Here is a 21,225-nt window from a genome sequence, read left to right as displayed (position 1 = left end):
TTGAAGCCTACAGCCTCCTTCATTGCCACAGTTCCTAGTTGTGTTTGCATCTAGAACACCACAGGGAACACCCACTGAATTATGTATCTCTTAGGCTTTCTGGGTCAAATAAGAGCAAGCACATTGCAAAAGAACAGTATGCACTGAAGGGATACTGTAATTGCATAAAGGTTTCTTAATTTTATAGTTCTCTCTGTCTTTGAAAGTACTTTCTTTTCTATTAATTCTACAAAGAAGAAATATTTGATCTCATTTTCTTTGCAGAAACTATCATTTTCAATGCTGTTTATTCCATGGAAAATGGAAAAACACGGCTCTCCTTTGGTTTTGCTGGCTGTGATCGTGGCTTTCATTCTCCCCCTTGAAGAGATCCTCTATGTGCAAATCCTTCCCATGCCTCCTAATAAGGAGAAGGTGGGAAATGGCATTTGATTTCCTCTCCTGAGATTTTGGCACACATCCAGAGACTGGATGAGTCCAGAGACTCTTCTCGGAGAACTGGAACCAGGTGAGCCAATTAAAGGGGTTAGGGAGAACACAGGAACTCCATTTGGATCTTGTGAGCCTTTTGATATTATGAATGTGCAGGACAGGATGCAGTTCCATTTTTTGTTTTGTTTTGTTTTGTTTTGTTTTGTTTGTTTGTTTTTTTGTTTTGTTTTTTCCAAATCCACAACTGTCTCATGGGGAGAGAGAGCTACAGGGAGTTGTGAAGTTGCTCTTATCTGTCTCCCTTTGACACTTTTCATATATATATGCCCATATTTATACAGATCTTTCCTAGTCTATATGGTAAAACTTAAAAGACCCATCCAGAAAAGGGCCTCACTCTGCCTGGTGCCGAGTAGGAGGCATTGTCCTCGAGAGGTTCTTCTGTTACACAGTGTAATTTGGGACATAGTTCATACTTCATTTCTTATGGAAGTAGTCCCAGGTTTTCCACAGGAAGGACAGAAAATGAAATCAGTAAGTGTTCTGCAGAGACAAGTACCCATTAAAGTCACCCCATAGGACTGGATCATCTGAAGTCACGTTGCTTAAGTAAACACAATGAAGTAAAACCAACAGATGTGTTTATTATTATGTTTCCCACTGGCTTGAGAGGTACAACATGAGAAAGTTTCTAAAGCAGTAATTGGAAAAAAGAATCTATAAGAGGATAAAACAGAAAAAGAAAAAAGAAAACAAAAAATGGAAATCGTACAAGTCCAAAACTTTTTACTGTTACAATAACTGTGTACTCACTCAGGTGCAAATTCAGCCCTGGGTGGTCTGTGGGAAATAACTGGTCTTCCTTTCATTCCTGCTCACATGTCTGACACGGTGAAGCTGGCCAAAGTTTGTTGCATGCTGCATCCTTGCAGTCATAACATCTTTGTTCTGCTCTCCTGAGGCTCTGCTGAGCTGCTATGACCTCTTTGCTGTTGGCAGCCCAAGAAGCATGAAGATGCTTACAGATCAGGGAAAATAGGAGAATAACTCTCAAATAGCAGCGCTGAAGTGAGGAACCAGAACTAAAAGTGAGAGGGAAAAAGAGCAAGTCTGGGCAAGACCGAGAGAAACAAGGAAAAAAAGTTTGGACACCATTGCGAACAGAAGAGTTACTAGAGAGGAGATTTTGGCTAACATGTCCTGGTGATTTTAGAATCTTTTGTCCAGTTACTTGGCAAAGTAAATCCAAGAACAATAGAACTGAAATTCTCTTTCTTAAAAGGGACATTTCTCATGGTGAACAAATAAAGACTGGATCCAAAACTTGTGAAACAATCAGCATTTCTTCAGGTTAAAAGAGACATTTTTTAACTCTTAGCAAAACCTGAATATATAAAGAGTGAATATTATGGGTACTTTAGACAACCTCTGTCTTGGTTGCTTACAGTAAAATAAATAAATAAATAAATAAATAAATAAATAAATAAAAGACTGGCTTTTTTAATTAGAATAAATTCTCTGGTTTGCACAAGATTACCACTACATTCTGGAAAAGATCTATCAACAGAAGCACTGCTCCAGTAACCTGCCATCATCTAATTTTACACTTCATCCTTGCCTCTAGCTCTTCTTCTGATTTTGCAGGGTACAAAGCTAGGGCCCATTCACAGGTTCATTAAGCAGCATCAGGGACACAAAGGTGACAGTCTGAGTAACTGCTTAGCAAAACACCAATAATGCAGGGATTACTTCCCTTAAAGCTGAGAAAGTATTTGAGCTGGGTCTTGTGCACCCAGGTATGTATACCCACCTATTCTTAGAGATTAGTGCAGCAGACTTGATGACTGTAAAGATAATTTCTCCCCCATCCCGTCTTTTCCTCACTAAATCTACACAGGAAAACTGAGGGGGAATTCACAAATACTGAAGTTTTCACTAGGAAAACTACATATGGAATTAATTACATCATTTGCCCACACACCCACAACTCTCTTCATAAATACTGTTTTCTAAACATAGTCTTTTGGTTCATGTTCATGAGATAATTAAATAAGCACATCCAGAGTTCATTTAGCAATCTCATGTCTGTTGTTCGTTCTCATAAACTTTGCATTTTCAGGCATAAACTGTACAACCTTTCTCCGGGTGACTGAGATGCAGAGCAGAAGTTGGTCTCAGCTCCACTCTTCACCTCATCATACCTTGTTCATACATCATTTTCCTCATCCTGGATCCACGGAGCAGCTGTCAAGACTGTTATCTGCTATGTATGAGCCAAGCATCTGCCCACCTAAAAACAGTTATCAGCTGGAACCAGGCAAGAGCTGCCCACTGGTTCCTCTGGTCCTGCTAACATCTGGATCTCAAATCATTCCCATATGCTGGAGCAGCCCTCCCTGCAGGGTCAGCGAAAAGCCTGAGCCGTGTTCGCAGCACTTGAAGCATCTTAAATGCTATCTGAGCCCAGTTCCATGGAGAGGGAGAGCACAAAAATACCTTAGATATGGAGGAAGAAAGCATTCTTTCAAGTGCTGCGTTGTATTCACGTCCACAGCAGCTGACCCTGAGGGCTATGGGAAGGAGTCTTTGTGAGAGGAGCAAGGAAGCAGTCATCAATAAGATATATTGCCCAAAGCTATTCATTAGTGCTGTCAAACTTTTTTTTTTTCCTCTTGCAGTAGGCTTTCCCATTGTCTGCTGGTTTCCTGCTGAATTATTTGGTTACAAGCAAATAAGCAACATGTCTTTTAAAGGCTTTGGGGAGGAATGGCTCAATTTATTCCTTCACACAAGATCTTGATGAAACATCATGGACTAAGAGGTAGTTTTCATAAGAAGCTATTTTTTTAGAAAAAAATCTCCCTCCGTCCATTTATTTTGGTGAAATTATATTAATTCTGTCACATCCAATAGCTTTAATCTGCATTTATACCATTGTATCTGAGAGGAGAATTTAGCCCATATATATTAAATGACAGTGAGTATGCTATATATACTTTGTATGCAAATGCATTTGCTCTCACTCTCATATGATGTTTATTTGCATATTATTATTTAAATCAAACAGACTGTTAGCATCAAAGTTACAAAGCTGGGCTCCTCTAAAACAGGGGGGAAAAAAAAAAAAAAAAAAAAGAAAAAAAGAAAAAAAAAAAAAGAAAAAAGAAAGAAGCTACCAGTTTGCTTCTTTATGCTTTTTGTGTTGACACAGTCTTTAACAATGTGATCACACATAATTTTGACACAGGAATACCTACCCTATGCAGTCTGCTTCTGGATACCTTAACAGATTCACTGTTCAGCCTTTATGCACTTTGATTTTGTTCAGCCTTTTGCACTGTTTATTTTGTTCTCACTAGTTCACTAGCTAAGGAGGGCCAAAACCAGAAAAACAATCCTGGAGAGGAAAACATCTTTGAAAAGACAAAGTCCTGAGGGAATTACTGGAACAGATACTGATTCTTTCTCTCTTTTCTCCATTGGTAGTCAGATGTACAGTCACTTACTTAATCCTTGTACGTGTAACATATCATGACAAAGCTCTACCTTTTTTAAAAAACTCCCTATTATTTATACAAGTTCAGTATTAGTCCCAAAATGACTTTCACTCTCTGGGTTTTCTCATTTTTCTCTGTACTCTTTGCTTTTTTTTGTTGTTCTTCACTTTTGTTTGTTTGTTTGTTTTTGTTCATTTGTTTGTTTTTTAGGTAAGTGGAACAATGGCTCCTTAAAAGTCATACAAATAGAGGTTATCATAAGATACACGGGCAAAAGAACACCATGGCAGGCTGCAAGGACTTTGGGTTTCTCAAGGGCTTTTGGAACATGACTAAGAAAGTTTAAACACAGCCTTGCAGATTCCTTGCTAAACTACACATGGTTGTCATTTGACTTCACTTTTTTTTTTTTTTTTTTTTTTTCCCCGAAATACATTGGTCACTGTCACAAGTGGAATTTTTAAAAATCCTTTGTTATGATCCAAAAGGTCATTCAGATCTGTCAGGCCAAATTCTTGTGTCCTTAGTTGTGCTTTAAATTTTGTTGTTTTTCAAGAGTAAGAACTACTAAACAGTAACAAGAAGGTAAATCCTCATGCATTCCCATCCCAAGACCAATTCAGCCAGAGAAATCTGGTATGAAAGTGGAAGTCAAGTTGATGCAGCCCTTTGCAGCGCAACACATCAGAGCTCTCTGGTTGTTCTGATTATTTTCCTTTTGGGAAGTAGCACATGATATCAAAAATCTCCAGCTAGCATTTTGCCCTCCAGCACATTGGCTGAATGCTGACATACTTACTGGCAGGAATACATGAAAAATAGGACAAATGTTTCAAAGAAGGAATGCAGTGCAAGGTCCTGTTACCCAGCAACCATGTGTTTAAAAGGACATCTGGATATCATTGTCACTGAGAACTTGATGGCCTTCTAATTATCCATTGATGGAGAGGTCAGCAAGGTACCACAAGGCTTACAAAGAACTGCAAAAACAGCTATGAAAAACAAGTTAAAAAAAAATAGAAACTTAAAGACGAATTTTCTAAAATCTCAATGTCATTTTGATTTCTGCTCTGTTTTCCATTTCAGACCTTCATGGAAATGGTTAACCTCTTTAATGGACTTTGGCAAAATTAAATTCAAAAGAGGAATATTAACATATGTACTTATTTGTTCTTATCTTGCCTTCAGGCCACAGGAGAGAGGGATCCATAGCAAACAGGCACATTAATATTTTCAAATGTTTTGATTCATCCAACTTTTGAATGTTGAGGAATAACTACATGTCAAGACAGCCATGCTGTGAAATTTTCCAGCTGTAACTACTAGTGGCTGCCCAGGGTCAAATTCTGAGGTGAAGTTTAAAGTGTGGTACAGTAAATCTTTTTTTTCTTTTTTTTTTTTTTTTTCATTCAAGCTGCCTGAAGTATTCTTACACTGTATATGAAGAACCAGACTCTCATATCACACAGTTCAAAGGCAGAAGTATGAACAGGGGCCAATTAAACTTACATTTTCATCTTCTTCAAGTACTTTTGGTTTTCTTTATTATTGTGTATGGCAAGATACCAAACCTGATGATTGCTGTGGTCTTTTTTGGCTTTATAAAATGATTTGTTATGGTGCTACAATAGTACTTAGATGTCTCCCTGAAGAGCAAAAGTGATCCGCTGGTAGAGTCTGGGCAAACACACTGTAAGAGATTATTAAGTTTACTGTCTCATCACATGAGGTGAAAAAAAAATGAGGCCAGAGACTTGCTTCAGGTCATCCAAGTGAGCTTCAAATTTAAGCCTTGAGTTAGAGTCTCTGTCAGTGCTTTTATTCACTGGGCTGCACCACTTACTCTTTTCTTATTATAAAGTAATCATGCTTGCCCCAGGGCTTCTAGGGCTTGAAATTCTTCCCCAGGATATCTGATGGTGGTAATAGCAATAGGTGCTGTAATCAGAGCCATTACAGAGAGGCGGGAGGAGGAAATTGCTGGGGAGAAGGTGACCTCAGACCCAGCACACCCTGAAATAACAACAAAGATAATGTAAGACTGTTACCCTTAGCTTCAAGATGTACGCATGTCCAATGAAAAGGGGCTCAGTACCCTTGGGTTGTCTAGTCTGGAGAAAATGAGGCCAAGAGGCAACCTCACTGCTTTCTACAGCTTCCAGATGAGGCGAATTGGAGAGAGGGGTGACGGCCTCTGCTCCCAGGGAACTGAAAGGCAGGATGTGTGGGAACAGCAAAAAGCTGCACCAGGGGAGGTTCAGACAGGACATGAGGAAAAATTTCTTTACCATGAGGGTGAACAAACAGTGAAACAGACTTCCTAGAGACATGGTTGATGCCACATGTATGCAGTGTTCAAGAGACATTTCGATAATGACATAGATAGTGCTTTAACTTTTGGTTAGCCCTGAAGAGGTTAGAACCCTCCAATGTGAACTCTTCTTAATGTTAGGGAAGAAAGAGAAGAATGGCTTGAGACACTGGAAATCTCCATCAGTTTTCGCTGTCCTTTCTGACAATCTAGACTGGTTCTGCTTCATTCTTCACCCTGCTTCATTCTGCTTCTTCATCCTGCTTCTTCAGTAGCTTCTTCAGCCACTATCAGAAGAGCTAGAGACACAATCCACAGAAAGAAAAGCATGACATACTGTGAACACTGTATGTAATCCCAGCCAGGTGATTGTGGTTAGAAAGCTTGAAGCCTAATGCAGGGGGCTATACAGTCCAGGATCCAGCTTTCAATCAACCATCTTTCCTGTGCTGCTCCTTCTTGGTCCCTCTCTGCCCCTGCTCCACGCGGGGTCCCTCCCATGGGATGCCATCCTTCCTCAGCTGAGCCTGTGTGGGCTGCCCACAGGCAGCAGCTCTTCAAGCACTGCTCCCACACGGCTCCGTACCATGGGGTCCATCCCCCAGGAGCAAACTGCTCCAGCACGGGTCCCCCATGGGCGGCAGCTCCCCCCAGACCCCCTGCTCCTGCGTGGGCTCCTCTCCACAGGCTGCAGCTCCGGTCCGGGGCCTGCTCCTGTGGGGGTTCCCCATGGGCCACAGCCTCCTCCAGGCCACATCCACCTGCTCCACTGGGGGCTCCTCCACCCATGGGGGGGCTGCAGCGCGGAGATCTGCTCCATGTGGGACCCATGGGCTGCAGGGGGACAGCCTGCTCCACCAGGGGCCTCTCCACAGGCCCCAGGGGAACTGCTTCTCCATGTCTGGAGCACCTCCTGCACTGACCTTGGTGTCTGCAGGGCTGGTTCTCACTATTCACTCTCCCAGCTGCTGCGCTGCAGCAGGTTTTTCTTTTCCTTTTCTTTAATATGGTCACACACAGGCACAAACAACATTGGCTTGGCTCTAGGCAGTGGCAGGCCCCTTTGGAGCCGGCTGAAACTGGCCCTTATTTTACATGGGGCAGCTGCTGGGCTCTGCCCACAGAGGCCACCCCTGCAGCCCCCTGCTACCAAAACCTTGCCACATAAACCCAATACACAAGTCAACACCCTGTTTGCACACACTGTTAGTGCCAAACGAGCACATGATCTGATGCCCATGGAGATTGCCAAAAATTCAAGGAATAAGCAGAATAAGCAGTAATGAAAAACAGCAGGAAAACAGACTGTGGGAGCAGCTGAATTTTCCAGAAAGCACTCTGCCACTAGCATGGAGCTCCAACCCAAGAGGTGTGAACAAGCTGTTGTCCTGCAACATTTCTAGGTGCACTCAGCTATTTGGGAAGGTGACAGCTTTTTGCCACTGGTGTGAAACACATTTCTTGCCTCCTTAGATAGAAGTGTTGCTCCATTTCCTTCAGTGTAAATAAACAAGATCCCTGTGATCTCACAGGCATCTTTTTTTTTTTTTTTTCTTTTTTTGTAAAGCATGCTTCTGAAACCACTCCAAATGTCTTCTCCTTATATGTTCAGTCTACTATGGATAGGCAAGTGTGTGCCACATAGTGTCTTACTGTCAAAGAAAATATCTGCTGACAGTTTATGTTTGTTCTACAGAGGGTGGCTTTTTTTCTTACAATTTATCTGAGGCACAATTCAGATGAAATATGCACTAGACATTTTTAGATGAATCAGAAATATGTCTCCATATGGAGAAAGCCAGAATGGCAACACTCCTTCCTCTATATGAAAAGAAACTTTCATCCCTACAGATCTACCCTTTTGAATAACTAGAGGTCTATATAACATATTGAAGCCTTTAAAGCGTCCAGTTTCTGAGCCTGCAGAATCAGTGACACGCTCAGTAGGCTGCTGGATTCTCAGCACTTCTCACAGTCATCATTCAACCCACCCCATTGGTGTTATACCATTGTAAAAGCTTTTCTACCAACTTACTCATTTTGGAGAGTTCTTTTGTGATTTTTGCGACCATCATTCTTGGAACGTCTTGCGACTTTTCACTGATATCTGAATTTTGCAAGGCAAAAGGTTACTGTCTGCATGGGGTGAGCTGTCATCATAAGCCCAAAGAAAGGGCTTTAGATAGAAAGCTTAGGTGGTGCATAGTCCTTTCTTAACTCTCCGTGCAAGAGTGTGTTCTAACTTTTGACTTCTGTGATTAGCCAACAAAGCAATGCATGTTTTAGCTTGATCCACAGTGTTAAGTAGCCAATCCAAACCTAATTTTGCTTTGTCAAGTTAAGGGATACTGCATATCAATTAATAATTTTGGCTTTGCCTTGACATTTAATGTTCAAAAATGTTCACAGGAGCACAGCTTGGTTCAAACAAATGGAAAGGACTAAGAAAACACTGTCTGAATATGTTTAGTCCAGCTGCAACTCAAAATTCACTACCTGTAGTTTTCTAATGATATTTTCCTTTCTTTGCCATTCTCTGAGGTCAGAACTGGGGCATGCAATTAGAAGCAGCAGGGACTGCTTCTAACTTACATATTAACCTTTCCAGCACCCCATGCTCTCTCTTTTTGCATTGCACACTAATGGGTTTCTGCTGATACTAACTGTCTGTTTTGGTAATTGGGCAAGACTTGAGTTCTAGAAGGAGGATGAGCATCTAATAAGTGACATCACCTAATATGACTGTTGAAAGAGTCCTCCTTACGAAAGGGAGCATTTTGAAAAGACAGATAATCAAAGAACTAACACAGCCCACCTGGAGATCATGTTATCCCCAACAAGCCAATCATTGTTTTGTTTAGCCTCCTTGAGACTAGGCTATAAATCCCTCTGGCTGTGCAGAACAGTGCTGCATAAAACTCGCCAAATATTGGTCACAATTTCACAGTGCCATGTAATGACCACACAGCCTAAGCATGCTTATGTTTCCATCAGGACGTGAGTGTACCGGGAGGCATTAATGGCCTCGCCCAACATCTACACCCAACCCACATCCACTGGTCCAGGAGTCCCATTTCAGCTCAGGCCTAGTTTTGCCTCTGGCCCAGTGTCCTGGATGGACCTTGTACCTGTGTGGTTGCCTTGTTTCCAGTACTGCTTTTGATCTCTTTTCCTGGCTGACTTTCCTGAATGCATCCTGGGCCTGGATTATCACTTGTGGGAGGGGGCTGTTGACCTATTACCAGCCCCTGACCCTGCCTACTGTGTTCCCATGCTCTAGGACAGTACCCTGGTCACTGAGAGCAATGTATGCACAAGGGTCACACTCGGCACCTGACTCCTACCTCGAGTGGTGGTTATCTATCTCCTAACCAGTGATGGATATCTATCTCTGTAGATAGTTAACAACCATCTTCATTACACCTAAAACCTGGGTCACACACCCAAGAAATGTAGTTGAAACTCCTGTATGCGTGGGAAGCACATCTAATGTTCACTGCCTTCTACCATTCCTGATGCTAGCAGTCTTGCTTTTTAAAACTTGCTCTCTCCCTTGTTCCTTTTCTGTCTAAGATGTTCATATTCTTCTGTACCTGATTTTATTTCTAATGATTTTTTTCTGCAAAGTCTCTGACTGGAAAGCTCCAGGGATAATAGACCAACCTCAGAAGAAATCTGTGGGAATACTGAGGGAAAACAGCTGATGAGATTTGTCATTTGTGCGTCTAAGCCTCCTCCCCTACTCTGCATTATCCGAGTTGTTCAAAACGTTGAAATGCAGTGATAAAATAATGCATTGTTATTCAAAGACACATATTCTACCCTATGGTACCTCCCTCTGGTCCAAAAGTATGTACATAAATCACGTTGCTGGTTACATTATCCCCAGGCACTGCAATCACACATTCATAAGATTCAAATCTACTGAAGTCATCAGCAGTCTTCGAGTTAACACATCCAAGATGGTCCAAGAAGCATTTTGCAGTACTTGGCTTTCTGGTTTTGCAACATATTTTGGTCTTTTGGAAATGGGGGTCGGCAGAGAGAAGGCCTGGTTGAAGATAAAAAATTAGCATATTTTAGTATGCCTGAGCTGATTCTATATCAATTTGTACATCTTTTTCTGCATGCCCCTTTTCCATGTTTCAAACTTCACCTCCTGTCACTGACAAAGTCACCAGTATTCATTCTTAATACCACAGAATGTTACTGTTATGTAATATTTATAGCACACCTCCCTAAATCCTCTAAATTACCTAAAGTTTGCAAAAATTCAAGCTATGCATCAAGGACCAAGCACAACAGCTTTCATTTGTGGGAAAGAATGAGAAGTTTAACTCTCAGTTTCCTGGATTTGACAAGCTTAAACCTAACCCAGAATATTCTTTTAAATGTATTTCTGTGTGTTTGGGGAAATAAACGAGCATTTGTCTCCATTGCATGCATACAAAAGCAACTTTAGTGTCTTTAGCCATCATAAAGCATAAACTGGAGATTCACTCCTGAACTGTTTTCTTCTTGTCTGGACAATTAGACCTCTGTAGCAGATGCATCAGCCTCTTTCCCTAGTGTATTCTAACAGTACTTGCTACATGGTGATTCAGTTTTCTAGTCGAGAAGCATTCGATAAACTAGCTTGAAAATCACCATAAAGTCTGAAAATGATCCTGACAGGAACCTTAAGAGTTCTATTCCTCTGCACAATAGGACTAATCCAGGCCCTTACAGATAGTTTTTCTTCTGTTTTATTCTTGAAGAGCTTGGTGCTGGCAATCCCACTTCCTACCTGGATATGCCAGAACATAGGTATTTGCTCCCAGAAGAAAATTTTCATAATCTGTAACCTAAATTTCCCTTTTCTGTCTGATTCACAGGGGTTATTGAGACAGTTAAGTCCCCTTTTCATTTTCATTTTTATTTTTAGGCTATTATTTTGTCTTCTCCTTAATCTTTCTCTTTTAGGATAAACAAGTCCAAGTCCTTCAATGCTCACAGGTCATGTTTTCTGATCTCTTCTCATTTCAGCTGGTTTTCTCTGCACTATCTCAACTCATTCCACATATCAAATGCCGACCATTTTCACTTAGATACAATGACAGCCCTGCTAAAACTTCCTGGTGCTAGCCATCCTACTAGCCTAAGTCACAGAAGTGGGACAGATGGCACTAAGCAGAATGTATTTTTTTTTCTTGCAGACACAGGCTAACAAAGCAATGTTTTTCCTGCTGACAACATAGTTGACCCAAAGAGAGATTACAGTAGCAGAAACGTACAAGCTTCCTTCCTTCCTTCCTCACAGTTTTGGCCTATTCTAAGCCATTTTCTTTTATGTCTAGTTTAATACCAATATGCATTCCTGCTCATATATGCATTTATATACATGTATATATATTATACATATGAACACAAACACATGCCCCAATATATTTATGTGTACACAGTGTTATATATAAGCACACATGTATATACCCAGCAAGCAATTCTTCCTGCATTTGCCTTTGTTAAATGTGGAAGGAAGCACAATCTCACTTGTAGTAAATGTGCCTGTGCAGCACAGGACAGATGCTGCTAGTCAGCAGATTTTTGCCTGGAGGAAATTGGTGAAATTTTACACTAAAGGGCAGGGAACTTTACTGGACCTTTTGATGATCTCCTTCTGTAATGTCATAGAATCTTGTTAGCACAAAGACAATAAAGCAGGCTTGTTTAAATAACCCATTACAGTTCGTCTCTTATTCAGACCACATCACCAAATAAATGACTGCTGTGTCTGTTTTTTGATCAATCCTTCTTTGTCTTAGGCTGCCCCAGAGCTTTTCAGGATTAACTCCCAAAGAAATGAACTAGTTCCCGCTGAATGGACCCCACTGAATAGGGCACCAACCCAGAAAAATCACACACCTGACAGGGACTGAGAATTTGTTTCTTGTTGAATGTTACAAAAACCAAGATGTGGACATTTATATTAGTATTGAAATACATGTGAAGGGATTGGAAAATGTGTATATATAAACTATTCTTCTCTATGATATATGAAGGTGGGAAGTAGGTCTTGAGTGTGTTAAACATTTTCATTTCAGGTTTATCTCAGTTTTATGTGAATCAAGTCAAAAAGTGATTAGTTGAGTTGGGCTGACCTTAGCTGGAGAGTTTGGTATTGCTGAAGCTGCCTTCCTGCTTCCTCCTCCTCTTCCTCCTCCTTTCCATTCTCACCTCACTCTGACCTCCCAGGGAGCTGATTCAACTCATTAAACTAGAGGGAAAAAAACAAACAAACAAACAAACAAACAAACAAAAATAGAGGTTAAAAAAAAAAAAAAAAAAAGGTTTTGCTGGCTTAGTGAGCTGCACATGAACACTCTGGGGTGAATCAACACCAGCACAGCAGGCAGTGGTGGGGTTGGGGTGAAGCTAGAACAAGGGCAGAGGGATTGGGAATGAGACATTTTACTTTTCTCACAGAAGACCCCCCCTTCAGCCCCTTTGCTACCAAAACTTTGCCATGTAAACCCAATACACTGCTAAAAAGAAAAATTGCCTTAAAAACAGGATATGGACTCAACCCTTTAGTAACCTTTAACAAATGTGGTCAGTTATATTTATTGTATGTTCCTTTCTATTGGAAAAAAAAGTATTTACTTATATGCAGAAATAGCTGTTGAAACCCACAGGTAATAACCCAGAATATTATTCATTTGTGAAGGCAAGCAAATCTTTACTGTTATATTTAGACATACAAGACTAAAACCTTCAATTTTCATTGAAGTCAGAAAAGCATCTGGAAATAAATTTGCCTGCTTAACTTCTGGGGACTTTTCAGGCCTATGTGGTACCTTGCTTGGATAAGTGAGAATCATATCTCTTGAAGTCTGTGAAATTATTCTGTCAGGAAAGAGATAAAAATTGGGCCAAAATCTTTGAGAAAGTGGCCTAACAATCTCCTGCTACTGGAAACTATCTGACATTATAACAAAAAGCTTGCTGGTATTTGTGTGTCTGCGTGTGTGTGTCCAGAACTTCTAATTTTTGTTATATTATTGGTATGAAAACAACTGAAACTCATGTGACAGAGAAACAGAAGCTGTTTGTGGACTTTGCACATGGTGGGTGGACAAGAATCTCATTTGCACTCATTTTCCTCATCCAAACATGGGAATTACCAGCACAGAGTGGCTGTGACTTCCCCATCAGCATTGCTCTGAGTCAGCTCTTTGTAGGGAGGATGTCACCAGCTATGGGCCATTCATTTAAATTTCATTCAAACCATATCCAGACTTCTCCAAGGACTGAAGTGTAGCATGTCCATATTCAGATTCTAGCTGTGACTCTGCTGTGCTCAGTCTTAATGTTGCCACTGATTTTAATAGTGCCACATAGCACCTGAAAATTTGAATGAAAGTCAGAGCATACAACCCCCTCCTTTCTGGGCTTTCCTGTATGAACAGGTCCCACTCCAGTGTACAGAACCACACCACTCCCAGTCAATGGTTAAAATTATCACCATCCCCTGTAACATGAACATATCATTAGTGTGTCCATTTGTTGTGTCTTTTAAGGGATCTTCACTCCCTGGTGCAAAAATGGTAGTATCTTTAAAGCTCAGCTTTATTTTAGCCCATCACAGTAGTGACTTTTTTGTCTTTTCATAGGACCAAGGCAACAGCAAAAGAGAAGATGAATCAGCACTCTGCTGCTGATATCAGCAGAATCATGGTTCAAAAATGTGAGGCTGGGCAGCAAAACCATTCCTCTTCTTGCATTCCAGGGAGCAAGTTGATTTTCCTCTCCTCCTCAGTGTATAATCTGACAGCAGTGGAGAGAATTGATACTCTGAGCAGCCAGACTGATAGGGCTGATATAGAGAGACTGCCTGACCTTTTTCCCATCATTGAGCCACAGCTGCACTGAATCTTGGCTGAGGTTCTGGCAGAGTCCCATCTGTTCTTTCAACATGCACTTGTTTTCCATGTTCCTTGAATTTATGTATTGAAAACCCCATAATATCATGTAAAATATTTTTTCCCCCTTTTCATTTTCCAGCATGGAAATGGGAAGTTAAAAGCTTTGCAGACTTGCAAAAAGTGTCTCAAGAGATGCCAGCACTTAGAAGAGGGCAGTTTTCTAGTCCTGATCCTATACAAGAGCTGGATTTACAAGACGCATGAGGACTGCAGATAGAGACAAAGGTCTGAGCCCTTCAGTCTAAGAGGTCTTGCACTGGTACCTCACTGGCTTAATGGAGAGCTGTGAGCCCTATGAGCTCTTCTGGTTGCTCTCTTCATCCCACATAAACCTAAGGGAGCTAATGTAGGGGAAATGTCTGGCTACATTAATGCTATGTGATAGTCTATTTCATCTGTTCAGAATCAGTGAATGTAAAAGAAGTCTTCTCTACAGAGGGAAGTTCTTCCAGGACTCTTCAGTGAGTCAACCTGCTCCTCAAAGCACATCTCATTCCTCTGCCCTTAATCTGTAAAGCCGGTGCTGATATTTGTCATTTCAGGATGATGGGCACCCGTATTACTGAAGGGATGTAAGGACACCTTCACATGCAAAGCAATGTAACAGCTTATGCCCATAGAGCCACCAGGAGACAAAAGAGCAATGCATTAAGTCTTTTTAAGATAATGTCCTCTTCATGAGGTGCTGCCCTGGGTGAAGGTGGCCACTCAAGCACTGGTATCACAGAGTCATTATCCTTGCACCTCTGTGGAGCTCAGGGACCACCTACTCATTCAGTGGTCTGGAGTGAGCAAGATGTACCCTTAGTGCTTTTCACACGGTTAAAAACAAAGTTCGGTTTATGTTTGTCAACTTCATAACGTCACACATAGTTCCTCTGTGGTCTGTGTCTTGCTGCTTTACATCATGCGACATAACTCTGCACAAGTAAAATGAGAACGCTTATTACAGGTTTTAAAACAGAAGCATTGTGAAAAGCATTTTGTACCGCACTGATATCTCAGACCTGGAAAATAATGTATTTTTTAGAGGTCTGTTGTGGGAACACTCAGCTAACAGCCCTCAGGACTTGCTGGCATGTTTGGAAAGAAGGGGCAGCCTGGCTGGTCTTCTGCAGAGTCAGTGATATATAACAGCCCTACACAAAGCTAGCATCAACATACACAGTGCTGTCAGTTTTTATGCTGATGTGAAACTTCTTTGCCGGAATCGGCACTTGGTGCAATTACGTTCAGCATAAGTCAATTGCTGAATCCTTTTTTCCTACAGCAAACAAGTACTTATCTAAGTATTGGACTCTTCCTTCCTTTTATGTAAACCAGCTTGAACCCACCAAATTTAAAACAATGAAGAAGCAAAACACTTCTTGGAAACATATTTTCACAAATTACACTGTGGGGCATAAAAATGCCTTTACCAAAACATGTACAAACTTCATTTTTCAGGGAAACTTTCTAGCTCCTAACTGTTATTGCTCTCTCTGGGGCATCTGTCCTTTAGTTTATACCTGCATCTGTCTTAGAGATATGATCCTAACATACTGTTAACATTGTTCACTCCTACATAGTCTGTATGAAATCCTACTCTCTGCAAAATCAATGGCAAAACATCCTTCAGTGCAGCCAAAATTTCTTTCCGTAATTATAACTGCAGTTTATTCCCCGTCTCTGGTGTAAGTTTCTCTCTGCATGACGCTGGCATACTCCTTCCATCTGGCTCCTAACATATTAAATTTCCTACTTGTTTTTACAAATGTATAGCCAATGGTTTCCAGAACTTCATTCCTAGATCACCGACTTGCACACAATTTGTCAAAACTTAGTTAAAATATTCAGTGTCCCCACTGGCCTAAGGATGATAAATGGGATGTCTGTTCCTAATATTTCTTTCCTTAGGAAGCTCTAGAAACTCCGTTTATGTGAACTGAAATCCACTATCAGAGACTTACCAAGAGAAACTTGCCTGGTAAGTGATACTTCTGTGCATTTGCTGATGTAGTCAATTCAAGTAATAACCTAATATCCATGTGCTGGCGCTGCCTCAAAATATTTCCCTACTCTTTTCCCATGTATGACTGGCTATGGAATCTGGATGCAGCATTGACATGAATGTTACAGCTGTTTTTTCTACATATCTGGCAGAGACACATTTAATCATTGCTGATTAAAACTATAAGCCAACCAATGATTATCTCTAACTGCACCCCAAGCATAACAGGCTGTGTTTTTGACATACCCCTGCTACTTGTCATGCAGATACTGCATGGCCTTAGCTTTTTGCTCAGCAGAAGCAATTATAAAGGCAGATAGCCTAAAGACTCCTTTGGCTGCTTCCCTGTGCCTGCTTACGAGCATTACAGCATGCTGCTAAAAGAATGACACTTGAATGATACCATAGCAGTGAATAACATTTTCTTTATCTCCATTACAGTCCTGCTGTAAGGAAGTTTTAAAGGGAAAAAAAAAAAATCTTATGATGTGATTCGCTGGATTCAGACTGGAATTTGTGCCACCAGCTCTCTAGCTTCATTCCTTCATGCTTCATCTGCCCAATTATCAAATCCCCTGTTGTACAAAGACACAATTCAGCTGTTCTAAGGGCTTAACTGTGCCCTCAGATAGAGGGATGTGCAGTACTCTGCATCTTACAGAATCAAAATGCACAGCAGCCAGTTTTCAGTGGGTACACAGAAATAAACACATCTGAAATAAGCAAGTAAACATGATCCTAAAGATCATTTAAGGAGACAAACATGCACTCAGATGCAGTGAACTGCTGACCTCTTCAAACCAGTTAAGATAGACCAGAACACTACTGAACATGAAGGCTGGGAAAACAGATGCTCTGATTTACTCGTGCTGTCCTCCGTGAGTAGATATTCTGTATGTGCAAGTTCACTGCAAACTAGGCTTTTATCCAACTTGCTGAATATCTGACATTCTCTTTCATTTTGGGTAACCAGCTATTCCCTTTCCTCAAAAAGATTTATGTCATGGCCTTACTACCACATCAACTATCTCCCTGTCTGTCAGCTCATCTCCCTGATTAGCAGTCACTTCTGAGAAAATCTCCATGATCTAAGATGTTTTATGTGTGCTTGCAGCTTTTATATCACTTACACTTAACAAATGAGGATTCTTTTCCATGCTGGAGTGACCAACGTGCTGACTCTGAAAAAACGTTTAAAGAGAAATACTACACATAAAGAGGATGCGGGCAGAGCTCCATTCCAGAATGATGCACCAAAATCTGCTTTTGACCAGTGATGAGCCATGGCTTTGTTCACTCTTTCCAGAGGTTTATGGCACATAGCACTTTTTTTTTCTATGCAAAATAATAGAGGTCTCATTAGAAACCACATCACTCACAGAAATTTGATTGAGGTCAGTCAAAGGATATTTCTGGTCTTCAGAAAGGAACTGTTTCAGTCCAACTCCTTCCTTCCATCACAGAGACCCAAATATTAAAACCAGCGTTAGCTGACACCCATGGTAGATCACTCGATAGTCAAGGGCTGAGTGACAGCTAAGAACGAGTGGTTATCTGTCCCCATTGGCACCCTCTCCAAAGGAGGACTTCAGCTGCTATGGTGTTGCCTCTGTAGGCAGGCATGTTTGCCAGGTTTCCAGTGAACAGCACATTTTGCAGTTTCCAAGGATGTTTTCCACCCTGTCTCCTTTAGACACCTGCAATTCTAAGAAAAAATTAGATGTCTTCTCTCCTCAGGCTTGCCAGTGAAAGGAGACAGAAGCCTCCAGGGAGCCATTCAGAGCATTTTCATTACATTTCTGGAACAGCCTGTAACAGGCAATGTGTCTGCCCCTCTGCCACATGCACATATTCCCCCTGAAGGAGCTAACCATGGAGAAAACGCGTATGAATTGTAAAGGTGGGAACATTTTGCCATCAACAAGTTATGGGTGTACTTCATTCCTCAGAGTTTGTTCAGCACTTGGAATTACTTCACCCTATAAAACATTATAATAAACCAGAGTTAAGAAATGGGGACAAACAGATTCAAAACGTTCCTCTCCCTAATGAAATTGTTAGACATTTGTAGCATGTTCAGCTGGGTGGTGCATCAGCAGACCTACTCTTTGAAAACAGCCTTTATTTTTACTGACAGGCTGAGCTGTCAAAATTCATTACGCATACAGGTAAAATCGAAATGCAAATCTCTGCAGGAATGAATACGTATGCAGCCAAGGTGCTGCTTTGCTATGATTACTACTCAAAAATATGCCAGATATGAGTTCGTGGAAAAGTTCCTGTTAAAAAAAAAAAATAAATGAAAAATAATGGACATGTGGCATTGAAGCCTTCTTGAAAGGTTGCATGAAAGACTTTATCACTTCAGAAGCACTGAGTTTTCCCTTGGAGCATAGCGAGAGGTTGGCAGGCTCCTGAGAGAATATATAAAATGGGGACGTTCATTTTTCATTCTCAGTAAAATATTGATGAAGCACCTTTGTCAAAATCTATTTGGCAAACAGTGTGGTGTATCTCGAATTGCTGTATTTTATGTTTCTGGACATGAAGAGCATCATGTTTCAAGATGCTCCAAAATAATAGTTGTAGTGAAACAAGAATATTGAATTTTGGTTTATTACAATACAGTAGGTAATAAAACTGTCAGTGTTACATTTAGACAATTGCACAGAGTGGAGTAAATACTCATAAAGGTCAGTGTTTTCCAAACTCTGTTTTAGATGCTCACCAACCATTTTCTGCTTTTACCACAGTTTTTGGCACCCTTGTCATAAAAATCATTGTATTGAAAACAGCTGCAGACTTATCAAATATTAGCCTGTATCTTCTGTTTGGATTAGTAGGACTCTGTAGGTCAGTTTCCCAGACAAAGATTAAGGAATCTTTTGGAAAAAATAATAATAATAATAAATAAATAATAAATAAAATAAAATAAAATAAAATAAAATAAAATAAAATAAAATAAAATAAAATAAAATAAAATAAAATAATAAAATAAAAGTCCTGGGTCACATCAAAGTGGTTTGAGTATACTTATGATTTAATTGTACCTTCATTTGATGAACACAGAATCACAGAATTTCTAGGTTGGAAGACCTCAAGATCATCGAGTCCAACCTCTGACCTAACGCTAATAGTCCCCACTAAACCATATCCCTAAGCTACAGACACAAGCTGGGTAAGTAGAACACAGAGGTGATTCCCCTCTCTCTGAAGGACAGAAAGCAGAGCAGGGGGAAAAAATAAATAAATAAATATAATTATGACTTCTGAGATGCCCAGATAAAGTGGAACTCCATCTATACCCCATGCAGCACTGCCACCATAAATACAGATGGATGGATGGATATATGCCACCATGTATGTACAGATATGTCTTACTGCCCTCACTGCATTTCACTGGTAAAAAAGAAGACAAAGGGAACAGCTTCCCACCTTCAGACCAGCCTTTACATGCTCACAGGCTGCAGTCCCACTGTGAGCTGAGGAAACCCTACAGCTGGCTGGTTTAGTGAGCCGTCTGCCTGCCAGTCTCAGGCCTTTCTGCCATTATTCTCTCTTTCACTCGAGGATCAGGCACAGCAAGTCCTGGGGACTCCTGCACCAGAACCCTTTGTGCAAGCCTCACCTCAGACCTGCTCACAGGTCGCTGCGAGCCCACCATCCACCAGGGAAGTCATATGGTCCAATTTGGGCCCCTGCCTGGGAGGCAAAAGCAGGGTGAATAGGAGAATGGGAACTTGTTTCTTCGCAATTAGGTATTTGTCTGAGGAGTAACCCTGTTTGTGAGAACGACAGTGAATGGCGAATAAAAGGTGGTATGAACACGATCGTGCTGAACAGCTGGTCAGAGGGGGAACAAATGTTGCTGAATACTCATTTTCGGTATTCTTCTAGCCCTGGATTTTCTTTTCTTCCCTCGAATATGGTCTCTACTTGAGTGGCTTAGCAAAATAAAGACAGATGGCAATGGATTATCTCTAACACTTCATTAATTGCAGTGCAGCCATTACAGTATTTCTAAAGCACTCACTAGAGCTTTGCCTGGCGATTTCCTTTTAACTGAGCTGCATGCCACTTTGTGAGTAGGGACCCAGTAAGACATTGTGACTTATTAATTAAGAATGCCTATATTAGTTATAACAGCACATAAATACATTACCAAATTTCATGGCTGGATATATTACATATTTAGGAGAACTTCTCCAATGTAAAAGAGAAGAAGTTACAACTTCTTGCAGAGGCAAGGCTGCCTTTGATTGCCTTGCAGTCGTGGCATAAATAAAGAACAGAGCCAAGCCAGATTTTAGAGCCTAATTCACTCTGATGTCATTCAGCTTTCAAAATTAGGAACCTAATTTCCTTTTTCAAAATTGGCTTAGGCACATACAGCCAAACTGAGAGATGATTCAAAGCCTAAAGATGCAGATAACACACAGTGAAATTACTAATGCGACCAGCTACTTAGTCTTAATGACCCCAAAGGCTATCTGGAAATCTCTTGGATATATTTCCTTCTGTTTATAAAAATGTGATTCATCCAATCCTGGAATAGAAGTAATAACAGGTGATTTAGGTAGCCCATTACCCTCATACCTGAGGATAAGTGACAGCACACGTCTCATTTCTTTAATTCTCTTTTAGATAAGCAGTAGGTTGAAATACACCTGAAGAAAATAGCTGTTGAACTATTTTGAATTATTTTGTTTAAGAAAACAGAGGTAATGTGCATAAAGGACTCTGTTCATAAAAGATAGAGAGCAGTTAAAGGTAGTTACTGGTAAGTAGTTATAACTTTATCCTTTTTTTTTTTTCTTAAAAAACACAGGGCATTCACATACCTTATCACTGCACGTCAGATGGGAGTTTTGCAACACCGATATTCACAGTGCAATAGAGTTGACAAAGTTCAGAGGCATTTGTCCAGTGGGAAGCTGGCTTTCTCCAGCAGCTGTGCAGCGAGTTTGGCTTGCAGGCCCAAGGAGAAGATAGCTGCCGCAGTCAGAGGAATGACAGCCATGCCTTGCATGGGCG

The 21,225-nt window shown here is 40.8% G+C and overlaps 1 long non-coding RNA gene across 1 annotated transcript; it reads right to left on the bottom strand.

The window, feature by feature from the left end:
• Positions 1–1,078: 1,078 nt before the first annotated feature.
• On the bottom strand, positions 1,079–21,203 carry LOC106014748 (uncharacterized). The gene is made up of 4 exons (XR_002398887.4): positions 21,033–21,203; positions 12,378–12,493; positions 8,276–10,291; positions 1,079–6,539 (listed from the first exon to the last, which is right to left on the bottom strand). It is a non-coding gene; the product is annotated as an uncharacterized lncRNA (long non-coding RNA).
• Between the last annotated feature and the right edge of the window lie 22 nt (positions 21,204–21,225).

The sequence above is a fragment of the Anas platyrhynchos genome, chromosome 2 (genome assembly GCF_047663525.1).
Source record: "Anas platyrhynchos isolate ZD024472 breed Pekin duck chromosome 2, IASCAAS_PekinDuck_T2T, whole genome shotgun sequence".
Lineage (NCBI taxonomy): Eukaryota > Metazoa > Chordata > Aves > Anseriformes > Anatidae > Anas > Anas platyrhynchos.
This window is presented reverse-complemented; position numbering and strand designations above follow the sequence as displayed.